Source organism: Felis catus, chromosome F2, assembly GCF_018350175.1.
Source record: "Felis catus isolate Fca126 chromosome F2, F.catus_Fca126_mat1.0, whole genome shotgun sequence".
Classification (NCBI taxonomy): Eukaryota; Metazoa; Chordata; class Mammalia; order Carnivora; family Felidae; genus Felis; species Felis catus.
The window spans coordinates 70,142,654-70,163,827 of record NC_058385.1 but is presented as its reverse complement, the minus strand read 5'-3'; the positions used below and the strand labels follow the sequence as shown (position 1 = coordinate 70,163,827).

Below are 21,174 nucleotides of genomic sequence, written 5' to 3'. Positions count from 1 at the left end.
ACAGAGTCATCTCCAGTGGGCAGATGAGGACCATGAGGGCCTCCTCTCGGGTTAAGTGACCAGGTTGCACAGTGTGGGATGGAGTCTGGATTAGGAACACAGGATTATCCAAAAACATGGCCCTCTCTCTTCCCACGCGACCAAAGTGAGCCCCAAAGAAAGGGAAAAACCACCAGGAAAGGGTACTCACCCCCAAATGTGGCAACTAGACCAACGCTTAACAGAAGAGGCTACTGTTAAAAATAAGTCAGTAAATTATTCACAACACCCCCCCAATAAAAGTTTTATATTTAAAATTTAGGAGTTTCTCTACCTGCCCATGTGAGTTTGGGGAGTTGTTTTTATTTCTTCTGCAGTCTTGTTTTAATACAAAATGTTGAGAAACTTTCTATAACAGCATTTTTTAATTTAAGACAAAGAGACTCTGACCCACCACTGAGTTTACCCAAGAGACTGAAAGACAAAATTCACGTATCAGTCTTACACTGCTCAGTCCCACTTAGACACTCATTATGTGTTCTCAAAACTGCCATGCATTCCACGGAGATCAGGCTAAGTGACCATTCTTAACATCTGCAAAGCCAGCCCTACACCGATCCACACCACTGCTGTTATGAGACAAGTCACTGTGCTTGGTAATCTACATAAACATCGGCTGTTTTTACTACCAGATATCTTGTCCTTCTTTTTTTTTTTTTAGAGATTTTATTTTTAAGCAATCTCTACTCTCAATGTGGAGCTCAAACTCACAACCCCGAGATCAAGAGTTGCATGCTCTACCGACTGAGCCAGCCAAGTGCCCCCAGTTTTAGAGTCCCTGAACCAGGAACAGGACATCATCAACAAAAGCACAAAGGTGTGTGCCAACAGGTATATGTGGCCTGAGCTCCAAGTCAAGTCTCAATAAAATAAATATTTATAAAATAAATAAAAATCTTTTACAAATTAAAGGTTCCTTTTCAATGCCAAAGAGCTACTCCCCAGTTACCTATTTTGTAAATTGGATGTCTGGCCATCAGGAGGCCTTCAAGAGAGGCTCAACTTTGCCTAACTTCCCTTTAAAGAAGTTTCCAGTGCCCCACACACTACAGCCATGCAAGCCCCTAGCCCCTGCCCATATGTACACACATGTGCACCCTCGTGAAGGCACACGCCAGCACACATCATCTTACTCTTCTTAGGTTTCAGTGTCCCCATTTCTTCTTCCACCCCATTACCTTGCCAGCCAGCCAGGAGTGTGATGACAGATACCTCTTGGGGAAGAAGACACCCGTGCCCTGGGACGGGGCCCTGGGAATTTCCGCAGGATCCTACCTTGATCTGACTGAAAATCAGTCTCTCCACCTCTGGGAACACCTTGTTCAGAAAGGCAGCCGCCTCTGCCTCATCCTCAGAGACTCAAAGGATTCAAGCCTAGGAGGAGCCCAGGAGATTTTCCACCCATGGCTTTACCTCCGCTCCGTCCACAAACCGCCCAGACCCCCGCTACAGAGACCCCGAGAAGGTCTAAGGAAGGGAACAGAAAACAGCCTGGCTGCCTCACTGGCCCAGCTCTGCCAGGCTGAACCCCTCCAGGGTCCCCGGGTCTCAGCCGTTTATCTGCCGCCTGCTCTCCGACGGCCCCCCTTCCCTCGTCCCTGACAACCTCATAAATGATCACATATGCTTTCTGCTGAGCCAGGACATGCTCTCAGCAGCCACCCAACCAATCAGGGTTGGCCCAGGGAGTGAGACCGTTTGCCATCCCTTTCCCGGCAACTCAGACTCTCCATGGGGGGGAGAGGGGGGGCAGAGGGGGGAGCTGGCATCTGACCTCCAGCTGTGTCTCCAACCCCACCTCCACACACTGGGCTAGGACTTCACTTCATGTGTTCAGCGACATCCCAGAAGTCCTTTCCAGGCCCGCGTGGCACCACTTGCACCTACAGGCTGTGCCACGTCTGGGATTCCACCAGGTACCAGCCGTGGGCACCTGGGCACATCTGCAACCTCTCCGATCCTCAGGCCTTTTGTCTGAAAGACAGGAACAACTCGTAGGCTACTGAGAGAATCAAATGAGGCCACGAAGGTTTTCCACTTACTTTTATGTTTTGTTTTGTTTTGTTTTTTTTAAGGAATCTCTGTGCCTGATGTGGGGGCTAAGCTCACGACTCTGAGATCAGGAGTAGCATGTTCTACCAACTGAGCCTGCCAGGTGCCCCACCACTTACTTTTCAACAAATTTTTAGAAGTTTTAGATTTTAGGGGCGCCTGGGTGGCTCAGTCAGTTAAGCGTCCGACTTCGGCTCAGGTCACAATCTCGAGGTCCGTGAGTTTGAGCCCCGCATCGGGCTCTGGGCTGATGGCTCAGAGCCTGGAGCCTGCTTCCAATTCTGTGTCTCCCTCTCTCTCTGCCCCTCCCCCATTCATGCTCTGTCTCTCTCTGTCTCAAAAATAATAAAATAAACATTAAAAAAAATTAAAAAAAAAAAAAGTTTTCGATTTTACAGAAAGACTGCCAGTAAAGAGAGTTTCCATATACTCTGCACCTCACTTCCCCTGCTATTATCATTTAATATGATGATTTCTTACAAATAATGAATCAATATTGATACATTACTACGAGTCGAGGTCTACACGTGATTCAGATTTTCTTAGTCTTTTCCTGATGTCTCCTTCTGTCCAGGAGCCCACCCGGGGACCTCAAGGTACGTTTGGTCATTATGTCTCCTAAGGATCTTCTTGGCTGTGGCAGCTTCACAGATTTTTCCTTGTTTTTGGAGACCTTGCCAGTTTTGAGAAGTACTGAGCAAAGTATTTTGCAAATTTCCCTCTACTGGGATTTGTATAAGCCATGTTGATGCTAATGATATGATTTAAAAAAAAAAAATGGCACCCTGCCACTACAGGTTGCCTCCCCAAAACCGATAATCCCAACCTAACCATGAGAAGGTCATGGATTTTTTTTTAATTTTTTTTTTTAACGTTTATTCATTTTTGAGAACAGAGAGAGCATGAGCAGGGGAGGAGAGAGAAAGAGGGAGACACAGAATCTGAAACAGGCTCCAGGCTCTGAGCTGTCAGCACAGAGCCTGACGCAGGGCTCGAACTCAGGGACTGTGAGATCATGACCTGAGCCAAAGTTGGATGCTTAACCGACTGAGCCACCCAGGCGCCCCGGTCATGAATTTCTTAAACGTATGATAGATAATACATTCAATATGGTACAACATTCAAATAACATCCAAAGATACACAGCGAAACGTCTCCTTCCTGCCACTTTCTCTCTCTGCCCAGTCTGCCCCCCACACACCCAGGCTGCCCTGTGTTGGTGCATCCTCATAGAATTTGGCCACATATAAATTCTTACCTCCCTTCCACGCACAGACGCTTTTTCCACAAAAGGTGTCAAGCAGTACTCGCTATTCTGCAATTTTCTTTTTTGCAACAATACATCCCAAGATCTGTACATATGGTGCACACAGTTCTTTACCCTTTTCCACACCCAGCGTGCTGTACCATCGACCATCATTTACTGCAAACAGCCTTCCTCTCACAGATAATTTGAGTTGCTCCCTATGTTTTGTTACTGTGAAAATGTTAAAGAAAAATGAAGAGGGGCGCCTGGGTGGCTCAGTCGGTTAAGCGTCCGACTTCAGCTCAGGTCACGATCTCACAGTTCGTGAGTTCGAGCCCCGCGTCAGGCTCTGGGCTGATGGCTCAGAGCCTGGAGCCTGCTTCTGATTCTGTGTCTTCCTCTCTCTCTGCCCCTCCCCCATTCATGCTCTGTCTCTCTCTGTCCCCAAAATAAATAAACATTAAAAAAAAAAAATTTAAAAAAAAAGAAAAATGAAGAATCTTAAACATGGTTCATATCACACAAGTATCTACAGTGTATCCCTAGAGGAAATACAGTAGGCCTCCTTTTCCATGGCTTCCTCTCTGAGGTTTCAGTTACCCGAGGTCAACCAGGATCCAGAAGCAGATGATCCTGGTCCCGACTGCTCGTCACAAGGTGAACGGTAGCCTAACACTACGTCAAAATGCCTGCATCGTCCCCTCTCCATCTCAACACAGAGGCACCTGATCACCTCACAGTGTCACAAGGATGACTACCCTGCAGTAAGATATTTTGAGAGAGAGAGAGGCCACATTCACATAGCTTTTGTTACAGTATATTACTCTAACCATTCTATTTGGTTACTAGTTATTGTTGTTAATCTCTTATTGTGCCTGACTTCTAAATTAAACGTCACCATGGCTAAGGATATATAAGAAAAAACACAGTCTATATAGGGTTCAGCGCTAGGGTTTCAGGCATCCACTAGGGGTCCTGGCATGTGTCCCCCAGCAGATAAGGGGGGCACAATGTTCTCAATACGAGATCACTGGGTCAGAGGGCATGTGCATCCGAAGCCTGGATAGAGATGGCCAGCAGACCCTGCCAAAGAGCTACAAAAACTTATATTCTCTTCAGCAGTGGACATTTCTTAGCAGTTCTGTCAATGATAGAGTACATCATCACCCCGTGCGGTATATGATCTTCAGAGGGAAAAGTGGCATTTTTGATACACGTTTCTCTTTTTACCACTGGGTAGATCATCTGTTTAAGTGCCATTCGAGATTCCTTTTCCAGGAGCCGTCCTCATCTGGAAGACCTATTTGCCTCATACATACCGGCTGTCCCCTTAGCCGTGGGCCAGCACCTGCGGGCACCACCTGGACCCACGTGGCCTGAGGAAGGAAGCAGGACACATGAGGGGGGTAAGAAGGAGGACTGGGTTGTGGCTAGGGCCTGGAGGGAAGGTGGGACTCAGCCGAGACCTCCAATATTGTGCATTACGTGCAGAGACGTGCAGAGAGAAAAGGACCTCGCCAGGAAGAAGCCTCACGCAGGGGGAGACTCCAGGAGACCTGAAGAATGAAGACTGTGGGGTCTATTGAGAGGGAGGGCAGGACCAAAGACAGCGTGAGGCCAACCAAGGCCTTGAACACCGACAGCCGTGGAACTGGCTCTTACAGTGCGAGGGGAGGGGAATGTCTCTACCTCATTTTCTTTCTTTCCTTCCCTTTTGCTGGCATTTCAAGACCAGTCACTCTGTTTTTTGACCATTTAGCTCAGCAGCGTCAAGCCGCGATTCCCCGAAGAACTTTAATGAAGCACACTTTCCAGTCCTGAGTGGGCTCCGGGGTATGCACTTGGAAAAGGCTCCCAGGCGGGTGATTCTCATGGGCATCTCTGATAAAGGTGCCCCCCCCCCAAACACGCACCCTTGGCCCCAAGGTCGACGGGAAGCCCGGGCAGCCCTGCCTGGGCTCCTGGGGAGAGCAGAGCCTTTTAGAAACTCAAGATGGAGAGGAAGGTGGAGTCTCAATAAACAGGAGTGAGCTCTCCTTGAATTCTGCTCAAGAGAGAAAACCACAGGTGCCGGGGAAACATCCACGTTGGAAATCGCTTGCACACGCATAAATCTGCACCAGGCCTTGAGGCTGTGGACGGGGAAACGAACATTCTATTCTGCAAGTATCTCGAGTCTGCTAAGAATTCTCCCCAAGACCACAGATACCCTGGGCAGTTCATCTGCATATCTGATGAATTATTTATGTTCCTGCCGGCTTCTAGAGTGCACTGGGTCATATCACTTGCACAACCTCATCCGGTGGGTAGAGAATGGCAATGTTGAGTCAGCTACATATATGCTTAGGGTCAAGGGCTGGTGCTCTTAAATTTCTAGACTCCAATAAGATCTTTGTCCATCCGTTCCTCTCCTCCCAGCATGCACCTGGCTTCGGCTCTCAAGGGCTTCTAAATGTCCTCCTGCCCCTCCCCGCCCTCACCCTCTCCCCTCCAGCCCAGCCAGCCCAGCAAAGGCACAATCTTTGTATCCTGGGGTATGCCAGTTCAAAAGTCCTAAGGGTCCTCCTTTTCTCTGATGACTCAAGACCACTCCTCAACTCAGGCTATGAGTGCATCAGCCTACCACACCGTCTCCCCCAAGCCCTCGCTCTGACCATCAGCTCTAAGGATAGGAACCATGTCAGGATCCACAATAAAGCCTCTGCTTCAGACCGCAGTTCCTCCCTCATAACACACACTCTCTTCCCCGCACCCACTCCTTATCATCCCTACAAAGGTCTCAATTCCAACTCCATCTCCTTTAAGAAACCTTTTCCCACACAAACGGAGCACCTGCTAGGTTCCAGGCACTGTCCCAGGCACTGTGGTTCGTCCCTAAGCAGTTCAGTCCAGTGGATGAGACAGATACGCTGATGCTAGTGGATGAGAAGGACAGCTGTGGCAGCCTGTCCTCAATCTGGAAGTCAGGGAGGACTTCCTGGGGGAAGCAGCACTTGAGATTCATCTTTAAGAACCAAAGAGGACTGCAGGTTGTGGGAGGGTTGTGTGGCTTGTAGAAGCACGGGAGAAGGAGAGCTGTGTTCAGAAGGCCTCGTGGGCAAAGGAGAGGAGAGAAAGGAGCCACACGCATGAGCCCCAAAAAGTAGTCTCAAATAACAGCGGCCTCAGCTCTCCCCACGGCTTCACACTTGTTATTTCAGACCCTTCATGAGGCCACATCAGGAATGCCTTCCCCACACAGCCTTCCCAGATTCTGCTAACTAACGCAAACAGAGCCTTTTAATAATGTAGACATGCGTCGATAATTCAGAAGCCAGCAGGCTCCCCAAAGGAACCATGAGGCACAAGAAGAACGCCCTGCCCGGGACTGAGCGGCTTCAGAAGGCTCGGCCCTTGAGGCCACACTTTGGAAAGAAAGGGCCTCGTCTCAAGTACCACGTGAGCACATCCAGTACGCCCAAGACGATGAGGGATTCCAACCTCTTATAAAAAAGCAAGCGCCACTCACAAAGTGTCTGATGTATAAACACCTGGCCCGTGACAAACCCCTCCCAATCTCACCTCCTGTTGTGTCCTCAAAGCCTGAGTGGTGGACAGGGCCCCACCTGTCGCTTCTGCAGGACAGGATGCTGGGGCTCTCACCTTCAGGGGACAGGGGACTTGCTGGGGCCTATCACAGAAGGTTTCAGAGAGAGTCCTCTGGCCTGGTCCCTCTACCTGGGACACCTGCTCTCTGCTATGTGAATTCTAGGAAGTCTGGAACTGAGCAGACCCCTGGATGCCACCTGGCCCAATTTCCCCCGGTGCCCAGTGAAGGACTGAGGGGTTCCATGACTTTCTAGTGACCAAACTGGATCAAGATGTCAGCGTTCTAAGATTAATTCATCAGCCTGGGGACAAACCAAGTCTTTTTTAGCTTGGGGACAAACCACGTCTTTTCTGAAGCACCCCAGTGACTGCAAGCCCAGCCTGGCCCTCTCTGGAAGGAGAGGACAGAGGACCTTCAGGAGGGCCGGGGTTGGGCCTGGGAGAAGTACTCTGTGTCCCAGAGACACAGCCTTTTCATAAAGAGTCCAGAATTGCTGCCCCGAAGCAGGGCGTTAACAAATCCAAATTGTTAACAAATTAACAACTGTGCAAAACAATTTTTTAGTCTTTGTCTTAAAAACCCAAAATGGATAAAAGGTAATAGGAAAGGCAGAAAATTCCAAGGATCTAAACGTGAACCACTCCCATAAAAGTTTAAAGGGCCATACAACTTAAAAAAATTAATAAATATAAAATAATAAATAATAAAACAAAAATGAAGAAAATATAATAATCAATAATAAGCCACTTAAAAACATGTAAAAATGCACCACCATGCCTTTGCAAATAGAAATGTAGTTGTACATCTCTCTGGTCAGATGACGGGGTATGAAGTCGTTATCTAGTGACACAGGGCGTGGGGTCAAAACCTGGATTCTATGTCAGACACCTGAACTCCTATCCAATGGGGCTAACAGTATCTGCCTCCCTTTCCTCCTGGACAATGAGAGATGAATAAAGATCTGATTCTGGCTCTTAGGGAATTAACTGAGCATGTACTATGTGTCAGGAACCTTGCCTCGTTCCCAACAGCCCTTTGATATTTACTGTCCCGATTTTACAGGGATGGAGACCAAGGCTCAAACACTTTGCCCCAAACCATCCATTTCCAGAGCAAGCTCTGGGGAAGGAGTTCAGGCAGCTAAGTCTCCCTGGTCTACTTGGCTCCAGGGGTGGGATGGGACAGAACCGGAAGCGGTTTCGGCCCTAGGCCTCTCTCCTCACTCACTGTCCCACCAGAGATGGACCCAGGACCCACGAGTGTGCCCTCCGCCCCCCGGGCATCCTGTGAGAACCAGCTCAGCACATGGGACTCGGCGTGGTGTGGCCTGAGAAGATGCCAGGCGATGCCTCACGCCTTGGCTGGGCTGCCCCCCAGCCTCTTGGGGGACCTCAAGCACACGAGAAAGCCTTTGTGTGCCCTGCTCTGCAGAGCCCCGCTACGAGAAGGTCCCCGCGCCACCAGGGCTGTCCCACCAAGGTGTGGCCAGCGCAGTGAGCGCTGGACCTTTGCCCCTTCGGAGCCCGTCTCCCAGCATTCCACACTATTTTAAGGCCTTCTGAGAACCAAACAGGATTCAGGACTCGCCGGGATGGGCAATCTGTAAAAGTTTTCCACTGGAACAAAGATTACAATGCTGTAACTCAAAGCGTGACTTTACAATGGGATCTGATTATCAACAGTTCCAGAATATCCTCTTTTGAGACTCCCTGCTCCTCTCTCTTTCCTGTGGTTTATGGGCTGGCTGGCACACAGCACGTAGACCAGGCAAATGCCTCCGTCAGGGGAGGTGGGGGAGGACCTTTTCCTCCCCGGGGGCTTGGTTCTGGGGTCCCAGCACTCACCCTAACGGGCCCCTGTCCACACCCACTGCAGAGAGAAACATTACCCTGATGCCAGTATCCACGACACCAAATACGTCTGCTCCCACCCTCCACTGGTTTCCCACTTCCCTCCGAATACAGCCCAAAGGCCCCATGTCGTGTGGACTCCTGGTCTCCCTGAACTCACTTCCTATCCTTCCTTCATCCGCTCACTCCTCTCCAGCCACAGAACCCCCTCGCTCCCTGGGTTCCTCTCCTGTTGCCCGCTCTCCCCACTCCAATCTACCCCCTCTCCACCACAGCTCTGCGCCCAGCAAGTGGATGCTAGGGGCTCCATCACGCCCACGTGCACGTGGCTATCAGTTGAGTTCAGTCAACGGGAGGCACCAGCAGGAGGTCAGAAGAAGGAAAAGTTCAGAGTAGGAACTATGGGACCCTCTCCACGTGGCAGGGGCTGGAACCCTCCACACTGCAGCCTTGCGAAGTGGTCTCTCCTCCCGAGCTCTGGCAATACTCCCCGCCTTCCCAGGGCTGGACCTGCCTGACGCCTCCCGCACCTCGGTCCCTTCGTTAACCCTCCTCGGCTGAGCCACCATGACCCTGACTCGTCCAACCACCTCATGACCCACCTGGGCGCTTTCAGGGCCGTCTGCCTGCGCTCTTCCCCCAGCCGCCCACCCCCTGGTTCATCCACCGACCGCTTTCTCTGAGCACCGGCCCTCCGTAAGCCCTCTGGCTCAGCTTTATTTTTCTCCTAGCACAAATTACATCCTAACATACTCTAAGTCCTTCCCCCTCCAGATTTAAGTTCCATTCAGAGCACGAACTTTGTCTCGCTTGCTCTTATGTTCCCAGTGCCTACAGCAGGGCCATCAGAGTGTTCGATGCTTGCCGAATGGATTTGCTAACAGACAGGTAAGGCAGAGCTCATGATCTATGACGGTCAGAGGATCAGCAAGGACTTAGAGTGCCTCCTGCACGCCAGGCTCTGCTCTAGGTGCGGGGGATCTACCCAACACGGCAACATGCCAGTCCCCGCTCGAAAGAGTACCTTCCGGTTTCTGGCCTACGCAGGCAGACCCTGCCTCGGAGGACCCCTGTCCAGACCCAGAGCCTGAATGGCCTTGTGGATTAGCGAGCTGTCTGCAAATACTGCAGCCTGCCTGACTGCAAACCACCAGCCTCAGCAGGGGGGTACAGGTAGCCTGCACGGCCATCCGATTTGAAGCGGGTGCTTTGATTCCTCTGTGTCTTGTGCAGCTCCGAAGGGCTACCGGAGCCAAGAGGACGACCGGAATCAGGCTCGGTGGCTTCAAATCCCTGCTGAGCCTCTCACCAGCCACATGACCTTTGGGCGAGGTACTTTCCATCTCAGAGGCCTCAGTTTCCTCATCTACAACACGGGGAGAACCATCTTTAATTTTTCCAGGACTACCACGAAAACCCGATACCCTGCCTGCAGAAGGCTTGGCACAAAGCAAAAACAGACTGAGAAGAGAATGGAAGCTGTCATTATGTCTCTGAAGGGTAAATGCTGGGGTGAGTTTCCAATGCATTATTTTTAATGGCATGCATATGTGGGGTGGAGTGGGGACTCAAGTTCCAAGCTAGAAAAACACTGAATATATTTAGTCACTCCCAAGGACCTATTTCTGTAATCTTTTGGGCAGATAAGTTCACGAGTTTGAGAAATCTGCCTTTTAAGGGAAAGATGACTTTTCCCTACTGGGAAGTGTCACCCAACTATGTTCAGAGGGGGCATGACAATGGAGGGAATCTGGGTCGGACACAGAGGTGACAGAGTGGTACGTACACATGCATGTGGTTTTAAATAAATGCCATCACTTTGGGAAGTCAAACATTTGTCCCAAATGTGGTCCCACTATAAAAACACGCATGGAGCGCCTCACTTGACCGTGATTTCTGAGTGTGGAAACAGGCTGTGTCAAGCCAAGGTCACAGTGGCCTCAACGTTCCAGGGTCAGTTCTGACTCATGCCTCAGGCCCATCCATCAAGGGGCCATGGGGGCTCCGCTCAGTACTGTCCTCCTCATCGTGGGGGCCATCTGTACTGCCATGGTTCTTAAAGCTGTCACCTGGAAGTGACACACTTCTTTACACACACACACACACATTTAACGTTTATTTTTGAGAGAGAGAGCACGCACATGCACAAGTGGGGGAGGGGCAGAGAAAAGAGGGAGACAGAGGATCCGAGGCGGGCTCCACACTGAGAGCAACAAGCTGATGCAGGGCTCGAACTCATGAATGTGAGATCACGACCTGAGCCCAAGTCGAACGCTCAACCAACAGAGCCACCCAGGCGCCCCTAGAAGTGACGCATTTCTACTCCCATTTCATTGGCCAGAGCATGTCCCATGGTCTGGCCTCGCCTCAAGGAGGAAGCCATCCCCCCCCCACAGGAGTGGACGAGGCAGACATTGAACAGACATGCAGCCTATGACAGGGATCCCTTGATATTTTCTTTCTAACCCCCTCACCCAGCACAGTGTCTGACAAACCATGAAGAGACTCAGGAATGTTCCTTAAATAAATGAACAAACCCTTCTTTGCACTTGACCTTCAGAGCCTATTTATAAGACCTGCAAGAAAAGCAGACCCATCCTTGGTATATTAACCAGTTAAGTTCCTGGCTTGTGGAGCCTCACTGCCGGGGGTTCAAATCCCAGCTCCGCCTTTCATTACCTGGGCGACCTTGGGCCAAGTTAGTCAACCTCTCTGTGTCTCAACTTTCCTCATCTGTAGAATGGGGACAGTGATGGGCAGCACTCGGAACACAAGGCTGTTATGAAGGTGAAATCAGTTAACTGGCAGAAAGTGCCCACAAAAGTGCCTGGCAGTTAATGAGCACTCAATAACAAACAGAAGCTGTTATTCCTACTGTCTTGCAAGTCAGATCCTGTTTTCACCCCCACATGGTGTGAGCTGGGTCACTTGCTTTAATTCCTCAACATTCTTCCAAATGACACACCTTCAAACTATATGTTCCCAGCACTTTCTGAGCACAGGCCACATTACTGGCATCTGTCTACGGCCTCCCAAGACAACTGCTTTGCAGAGGACCACCCTTACTCTCCATGCAAATTGGGACAATATATAGGACTACCTATGTGACGTACGTACCCACATATTTTTTAAATTCATGAATAGTCACACCCCTTTCAAATTACATCTGATATCCACAACTCCACCCGAAACAGCAAATTAAATCAAGGAAGCTGTGCATGGGCCCGTCACATCTGGCAGCTCCAAGATTATGAATGCTGGGACAGTCTGAATCCAGGCTGGAGGCAAGGAGGCCCCTCCCCCACCATAAGCACCCCCCCCCCCCACCGCCTCCGCCCCACCACAGGATCATTCAGCAACAGCCAGACAAAAGTGAGAGTAACAACAGTTCTGCCCGCACACGGGAGGATTCGATCAATATTAGCCCTTTTCCTCCTTTATAAAACACAACGATTGACACAGAAAACCCAAAGAAATTATACAGAAATAACATGCATCAAAGCTATCCACAGCCTCCTAAAAACAACACACCAAAAGAATTTTTCAAAAGTCTAGTTTCCAAGAGCAATGGTTCCCAAAGCCATCTGGAAGTTTCTAAATGTCCCCTTAATTTCTAGCATTCAAAATAATATATGCTTAAATGACAAAATGTCCATGGCAGCAGCTGAGGTCCACCCGGAACCTTTCTTCATTCTTCCAAGGTTGAGAGGTGTTGCTTGAACACTTGAAGGCCACAGCCCTTCGCCGGAAAGGCTTGGGCCCCCAGCCTCTTCTGTCCCAACTGGTGGCTGCACCAGAAACCAAGTGCCATCTCCACAGCCTGCTCATCCATGGCCCTCCTGTGGGCACCAGATGGCCACCCTGGGGAGGGAAGCGTTTGTCAGCTGTGAAAAGGAACATACCCCAAAGAGGGCTGGCTAAATAACTCACCTCAGGAGGCCTGGCTTCTGGCCCATGGACTTGAGTCCACATTCTCTGGTGTGAGATAGGCCAGTGAAGACTAACCAGAACCACCCATGATCACGGCCTGTCCACCTAGAGGACTTTGTGAAAGCGAGAAAATGCGAGGACATTACCAACACAGCTTCCCTCAACTTAGGGCAGGACTTAAGCCAGCAGACATGGGGCCCAGGTTCGAATCCAGCCTCCCCTGCACATTGTTTGTGGGTTTCTTAACCTCTCTGGGTTACGAAGTCACCTCCTCTGTGAAACGGAAGTTTAATCATGTAAAGCAGTGCCTGGCATATCCTAAGAGCCCCATGAGCTATTATCTCATTTTCAGCAGTCAGCATTCCTGCATCACATCCAGCCTCTGGAACTATGGAGCTCTGGTCAGCTCCAACAGGGGTATTCTACTTCCTTCCACAATGAACAGGCTTCACCTGCAGTCACTCAGAAGTTCCAACTACGTGGTTTCAGCCTTGCTCCACCCTCCACAGTCTGCATTCAAGCCCTCATTCACTTTTCATTGATCCAGGAACGCTAATTAGCCACCCACAAAGTGTCAGACACACAGAGAACAGGAAGAAGAAAGTCACAGCCCCCCCCCCCCAACCCCATCACTAGTGGAGGAGCCATACCAAAACCAAGAAGTGAAATGCATCATTTTTTTTTCCACACTGTGATGGACACCACAGCATCCGGTGACGGAGAATAAGGGAGGTTGGGGAACAGGCCTATTAGACGGGGTGGCTTGAGGAGGTGACCCAAGTTGGGAGGAACAGGAACCAGCCTTTCAAACAGCTGAGGGAGGAATGTTCCAGGAGGAGGGGCCAGCAAGCACACAAGGGTCCTGGGGCATGCAGAGTAGGGTGAAAGGATACTAAGGGAAGGCCAGGGTGCTGGGCGGGAGGGCACCTAGACGAGCCTCGTAGGCATAGGGGGTTGGGCTAGGGAGCCTGGGGAGGGCGTAAGCAGACCACGTGATAGGACCCTGCCAGTTCCCGGGTGGGGGCCACAGTGGAAGCAGGGGACCAGCGAGGCAGATACCGTGTACGGGCAGTGAAAGGTGATGGCGGCACGAACGGAGGGCGGTGGCGTTAGAGGCAGAGAGGAGGGGACTCTGGAGGGAGACTGGACTAGACCATGGCACTCAGAATGAGATGTAAGTTCCTTCAACCTGGGTGTCACCTGTGAGCTCGTCAGAGACCCAGTCGTCAGACCTCACCCTCACCCCCCAGGGGGCAGAGGGGCTTGGCCACGCCACGTGGAACCCACCACGCAGTTCTGAAGGACACTAAAGTCGAAGAAGCACTGGACCAGACGACTGACAGTATTAGCCAACACACGGGTGTGTCCCCCCAGGGACCGTCCTCATGTCCTTCCAGGGCCATGTGGACCCAAACCCCTGCCGCCCTGTGTGAGCCTGCGATCCGCAGGTGGTTTCTAGAAAATAATCTGTCATGGCATGGATGTCCAGTTGCCCCAGCCAGGGCCAGCCCAGTCCAGGCTAGTGACGGTGGGAGGGGGACGGGGGCCAGCAAGCAGAAGGGCGCTGGCAGTTCCCCGGAGCTAGATGGGGAGCTAGAGCCCGGAGCAGGATGGGGAGAGGCTCCCACTCCCCTGGGGCCACCGCCACTGCACTGCATTCCAGTTTCGAGACAAGAATGCAGGCAATCCTTCTGAGTCCTGGGGCAGGATTGTCCTAAAGTAAAGAGGATTATGGAATGTCTGCTTATTGACCAAAACTGCCCTATGGAATCTGACCCGAATCCCTCAACAACCCTTGTAGTACCGGCCCATGGATTCCCTCGGGCGCAGTAGGGCCCAGGGGACTGCGTGCAACTAGCCAGTGACAGAGCCAGGACTCGAGCGCAGAGGCCATGAAAACAGTTCACTTCATGGGCCTTGGGGTCTGCCTTGCTGTCACAGACTCTAGAGCATCCCACCTTGTCCTCATTCCTCTCAACCCAAGTGACACTCATCAACCAAGGCGACACGGCAAGGCAGAGACCAATGCCCAAAGTGGCAAGAAACAAAGAAGGAATCCTAGGATCTAGAACCACCCTCTTCTGTCCACTCGCTTGGCCACCACTGCACCAGGCAATCAGGGCTCTCGCGTGTGAAAAAGCAACATGGCTCCCCCAGCTCCACCCCTCCACATGGCCAGCTGCTTGATCCCGTCCTGCCTCCTCTCCACCTGCCAGTCCGGCCACCCCCCTCACTCAGCTTCTGCCATCTGGCCCTCCTTCTGTTCCTCAAATAACCAGGCTTGCTCCCATCTTCTTTGAAAAATATCTATCCGTACCTCTGATAAGTGACAATCATAAAATTACCAAATGCTGTCATCCACAAGGATGTTACCTGCAATAATACGCTAGGCACGTCTACGGGGTTGAATAATGTCTCCCCAAGATTCACGTGTCCCCAAAACCTCAGAACATGATCTGATTTGGAAATAGAGTCGTTGCAGAGTAACTTGTTAAGATGAAGTCACCCTGGGTTGGGGTCACCTCCCTCAACTGGTGTCCTTATAAAAAGAGGTGTGTACACAGAAAAACAGGCCACAGGACAGTGAAGGCGGGAATGAGAACGATGGCCTAAGATAGGGGTTGCCAAGAATTTCCAGCACCCACCAGATGCGATGCTAGAAAGGGCAAGGAAAGGTTCTTCCCCAGAGCCTTTTCAGACAGCATGGCCCGCTGGCACCTTGACTTGGGGCTCCTGGCTTCCAAAACCATCAGAGAATAAACATCCGCTGTTGGAAGCCACCTTGTTTGTGGTCATTTGTCACAGCAGCCCCAGGAGACCAATGCAGCACCTGACACATCTCCCCTCCAGTCCCTTCTGTGCCCCAGCCCTGCCAAGGCCACATTCCGGCTCCCGGCTCCCGCTCCACAGGTGGGAAAGTGATGACCCCCGTGCAGGTTCACACAGCTAGTAAGTGGCAGAGTCAACCCTAGTCAGGCTCCAGAAAGCAGGCTCTTCGCCCCGAGCAGTCACCGTCTTTCCGCAACGCGGCCAAAAACGGAGCCTTGGAAGCCACACCTCAAGTCCTCCCCGTCTGAAGCCCACTGGCAGCTGTTTTATCAGAAAGGGTTTCTGGGAAGCTGTGGTTGCCAGGGAGAGAGGAGCTGGCTTCTAAGAACAGACTCAGAGGGGGATGGAGGCTTAACTCCACGGCTGTAACGTAAGTCTTTGCTGCGGGGGCCACCCTACCTCCGATATACACATTTAAAAGGTTTCATTATATGCAATAATTATTTTTCTGCTCATCACAGAGTCCTTTGTAGTCCCTGACCTGAATCATTATTATTATACTTGGCTCGGATGCTAACAAGCTTACCTTCTCAACAGGCATTCTGGGCAAAAGATCCAAAAATCTTTAACTGGTTGAGGCGCAGAACTTGGAACGGCATCTGGCGTGTAATTATTTTTAACAGGAAAAAATAGCCCATCTTGTCAGCTTTCCATTTCGAGCAAAGACAAATTGGCCACAAGCACATACATAAAAGGGTGAGTTTGGTAGAACATACATCATCCTTTCGTTAATTCACTGAGCTTAATCAAGATGAATGCAGTCATTCACTCTCTACCGACGGACTGTCCTTAATGTCCCTCTCTGCCCACGGTGAAAGGGAAACGGGGCCTATCTTGGCTCCCAAAAACACTGCGCAGAGGTTTCCACAAGTTTTCTGAAGCTTCTATGAAAACAGGGCTCGTTTGCTTTATCATTTAAATTTCAAAATCCGTCCCTAGCCAACGAGAAATACAAACACCACAGGCCTCATGAGGCCTTGCTGGAGAGAGAAGCCACCAGGCTTCACCATCCTGGCTGAAAAACCAAAGCCTCACACTCTGGGGCTGCCATTGCCACTTCTTCTTCTTATTATTGTTACAGTTGTTGTTGTTGTTGTTGTTGTGACCAATAATAATGTCTCACCTGAGCAGAACCTTACAGTCTCTCCCTCGGGAAATGTCACATCTGCTCTGGGCCTCAGTTTCCTTCATCTGTACAATGAGGAACTAGAAACAGTGAGATTCCTTCGGCCTGAGGTCTACCTTGAGAATGAAAAGGGGAGAGAAGTTGGCTCCGCTCTGCTGAAATGTGCCCAGGTGCTAATGGCCAGAAAGCCTTGGCCATTCTCAACAGCCTTCTGTCTAATGAAGTGTAGAATCAAAGTGGTGACGAGATTCGCCACCCCCTGCCCACCCCAGGCCGTGGGATCAATATGGCTATTTTCATTTTGAACGGGTAAACAAAAAGTGGGCCTATAAACACTTTTGGGTGTCCTCAATTGGTCACTGGGTAGAAAAAAATTGCTCAACCACTGAATCAGACCTCCAAAGAGGGTTAACTAGGCACCAACAACCTGGATTACGGGCAGTGACAATGGACCTGGGGGGAATAAGAGGGGGCCATCGGGCCAGGATGAAGACAAAAGGTGTCAGGGAGGGAGGAAGATCAGGGTCTTAGGCTTTCTGCTCTCACCAGCCCCCCTCCCTCGGCTCCCCTCCCACTCCCCTACTCCTCTCCCCTCCCCTCCACTCCCCTCCTCTCCACTCCCAACTGAGACATGCTTCACAGTAAGATGCTCCTTCAGGGCTCAACTCAAATGGCCCCTGAGATGCTTGGTCTGGGGTGGGGTGAGAAATCCACGTGCCAGAAAAAAACGGGGAAAAGAAATGTTTCCAGGGAGCTGCAACTCCGTGCATGGGGCCTGGGGGAACAGCTCAACCCGGCCATACAAGCAAAGCAGCTCTGAAATTCTTGGAACAAGGCTTGGTTCAAAGGAGGATAAGGGGCAGGTTGCACAGATTTTTCCTTCTGCGCTGGGAGGGGCCCGGGCCGAAGCCAAGGCCCCCAGCCTCAGGCCTGCTCCGTCAGGCCCAGGGCTCCCCTACACAGGCCATCCACACAGGGATGGTCAGCTGTCTGGGGACCGTAGGGTGGGTGTCTAAGACTCAGGGCTTGGTTTGGCAGACTCTGGAAGGCGGAAAGGAAGGCCAGCAAGGCAGTGGCAGGCAGTCTGTGGGACCAGAAGAAAGCCGTCCAGTCCGGGATTCAGGTATGCGGGTTCAGGTGGACAGCTATGAAACAAACAGATGTCTGAATACTCCTCTCACTTCTTATTAATGCATTATGAAGCAAGCAGGATGGCTTTCAAAGATCCTTTACTACCTGGTGGATTTTTAAAAACTTGCTTTTTATTGATTGAAGAACTAAGACATGCACATGGTAAAAATTTCCATTAGAATGAAGAGTCACAGAATCAATGCTCCGCTCCCCTCCGGCCCCCAGAAGGCCCATCAGCCTCCTCAGCAAGCCGTGATTACCATTTTCTCTGTGCCTCCTTCCAGATCTAGTCTGTGCACATGCGTGTGTGTGTGTGTATGTGTGTGTGTGTGTGTGTGTGTGTGTGTGTTCTTCCTTTTACACACAAATGGGAACAGTGAGAACATTCCAAAAGAACTACTCACCATCTGGAGCCTGATTTTGTCCTCTGTCAAATGACAAGCTTGGATAGGTCCCTTCTGACTTCTGAAGAGTCTAAAGTATGTACCTACCTGCCAAGGCCGCCGGCAGTCAGCTTGAGAAGCTAGCCTGCACGTTGGTTCGAGTCCACGCTGGGGACCTGTCAGATCTGCTGGAATGCGCTAGTGCTAACGGCTGGCCTTTGCTGAACACTCCCCAGGACCAGGCACCGGGCCAAGCAACTTACAGGCACCGTCTCATCCAACCTTCACAAACACCTTAGCAGTGAAGGCCTGTATTATTATTCCCATCTCATAGGAAAGGAAGCCAAGGTCCCAGAAGCAAAGCAACCTGCCCGAGGTCACACAGCTGGTGAGTGGTAGGTCACCCGGATGCAAATGGGCTTCTCTCGTGTTCATGGTTTTGGGGGACACAACACGACAAGGAGGAGCTGCGAGCCACGTACCCCCAGTGAGGCTGAGCGACCGCAGGAACACACGGCTAACTAAATGCATCAGAGGGAAAGCCTAAACCCTTTAGTTGTGTATCCAAGACTCATGCTGTGGATTTCCACTGAAGCATCCCCAAAGTGGGATAAGGTGGTCCCCTCCTCAGCAGCCAGATTTCTACTAGCTTGTTTCACGCTCCAGTAACTCCAAAGTGGGGATCATAACCTACCCTTACCCAATGAGAAAAGAAGGCTGACAGAAGTCGAGTGGCTCTCCAAAGTTCTCTTAGGTGACACTCACATTGACTGGTCCTAAGGCTCAAGCCAGGGCTTTCCACTCAGCCCCAGCAAACCTCAGGGCATAAACTTCACTGCAGGACTATACAACTGTTCCTATTTTCCAAACAGCAAAGAATGGGGTATTTCAGGGGCGCCTGGGTGGCGCAGTCGGTTAAGCCTCCGACTTCAGCCAGGTCACGATCTCACGGTCCGGGAGTTCGAGCCCCGTGTCAGGCTCTGGGCTGATGGCTCGGAGCCTGGAGCCTGTTTCCGATGCTGTGTCTCCCTCTCTCTCTGCCCCTCCCCCATTCATGCTCTGTTTCTCTCTGTCCCCCAAAAAAAAAAAAAAAAAAAGGTTGAAAAAAAAAAGAATGGGGTATTTCAGTGAAACCCCAAATCATAATAAGCCCCCCCCCTCGACAAGACCCACGTCAACCTGACCTCAGAAACCCAACTTAGTGAAGAAGCAACTCTACACAGGGCAAATGTCTGACATCATCTTGTGGCTGCAATCTGGCAAAACCAACCGGTTCCCTGGGGGGCTCAGTCGGTTAAGTGTCTGACTTCAGCTCAGGTCATGATCTCACAGTTCATGAGCGCAGAGCCTGCTTCAGATCCTCTGTCCCCCTCTCTCTCTGCCCCTCCCCTCTCTCAAAAATAAATAAACATTAAAAAAAAAAAACCACATATCAAGAGCCTTAAAAGTGTCTAGAACCTTTGACTCAGTCATTCTACATCCAGAAATCTATCTTAAGGATATCTGAAAGATGAAAATAGGTTTATTTGCACACGTGTGCATGCACACACGTACACACACTCACCTCAGCGCTAGTTATGAGACAAAAACAAAAAATATTCTTCATACTCAAAATTACAGATACAATTGGGAGAATGACAAACCCTCACCGCGATGGGCTACTACGTTATATTGTACTAAAAATCATACTTAAGAGCTTGCTTTTAACTCCATGTGGAAGTAATTCTATTACATTAAGAGAAAAATCCAGTAAAATTGTGGACATTGGGTGATCTCAAATTTAAAAGAAATAAGCAAAGAAAGGAGAAAGAAAATGCAGAGAAATACACTGACGCTATTTTCTTCCTTACACTCTTAAGGGAGTTTTCCCTCTCCCAAGTTCTCCACAGGGAAAATAAAAATCGGCATTATTTGAAAGATATGATGACCCATGCTCCTGGATCAAAACTGCAACAGGTGTGACATGAGACCAAGAACAATTTAGTTTACAGATTATGCTAACAAGCTACATGATCCTGCAAAATAAGGGAATGTGTTTAGAAAGAGATTGACGGAGGAATCCAGTAAAAGGTGACAGGCCCAGTAGGACCATGGAGAACACAGAAGGAAAGCCCCAGGAACCATCTGCACCGAGGCAGTTCCGCAGTAACCAAACAGGGAGCAGGGGGTAGGAGGGTCCCCAGGAGAGCAATCTGAGAAGCAGGGTGGGAGGGGCTTGGCGGAGGTGAGAGTTCAAAAAGCAGCTACTCTCAGAATAAAAAGCCACATAGTTCAAAGAGGAAGAGGTGACTGGAAATCCCAGGACAAACAGACTGTCCAGAAAGGACACGTGACCAGCATCCACAGCTTGGATGTGCAGGGAAGACCGTTTAGAGGCGTAATCTTATAAACGTTGTTTCCCAATGTTTCAACTTTTAGACTTAATCCAGAGGATAAAGCACAGAAGTCTTAATTATGGATGTGGGAGAGAATACGAATGTTACATGCCTTGCCAACATGAAAATATAGATGCCAGAAAAAGGGAGGTGGAAGAGGGAAGGGCAGGCGGGCTGATATCTCAGGCTCAGCAACTGTGAGTCATAAGATACCAGGGAGGCCTAGGAGAAAAGGTCTGGGGTGGGGTGGGGGGCCGTGGACATAGGCAACTGGGCCTATTATTTAGAGATACCGACCCACCCCCCCACCCCAGTTCCCTTGACAACAGGACTGAGAACCGGCAAGAGGGGACAGAGGATTCTGGTTCTTCCATATCAGACTTTCCCGTTTGATTTTAAATATGTGTATGTATTATTTTAATTAAAAACCCAATTCTTCTAAAAAGGTGCTAGACTCTGAATTCAAACATACTATGAGAAGGAGCTTCCTAACTGAAGCCTCTCATCTCTCTTTCTTGTTTGCATACGTTTAACGAGCTCTGTGTCCATAGGAAGCAGTTGTCTGCGGGACAGGCCAGTAGCCTGTTACGAACACACTTCCCCAACAACCCAGGACAATAACCC

At 50.4% G+C, this 21,174-nt stretch overlaps 1 protein-coding gene across 5 annotated transcripts in view; it reads right to left on the bottom strand.

Moving 5' to 3' along the window:
* Positions 1-21,174, bottom strand: part of LOC102900020 — a 369,137-nt gene that overhangs the window by 328,459 nt on the left and 19,504 nt on the right. Inside the window, exon 1 of one of the 5 annotated variants that reach the window (XR_006592289.1) lies at positions 1,315-2,058. The exons of the other annotated variants lie outside the window; for them this stretch is intronic. The gene's annotated coding sequence lies outside the window, so the exon portion shown is untranslated. Of the gene's footprint in view, positions 1-1,314; positions 2,059-21,174 lie in introns of those variants that run through there. 5 annotated transcript variants of the gene reach the window in all.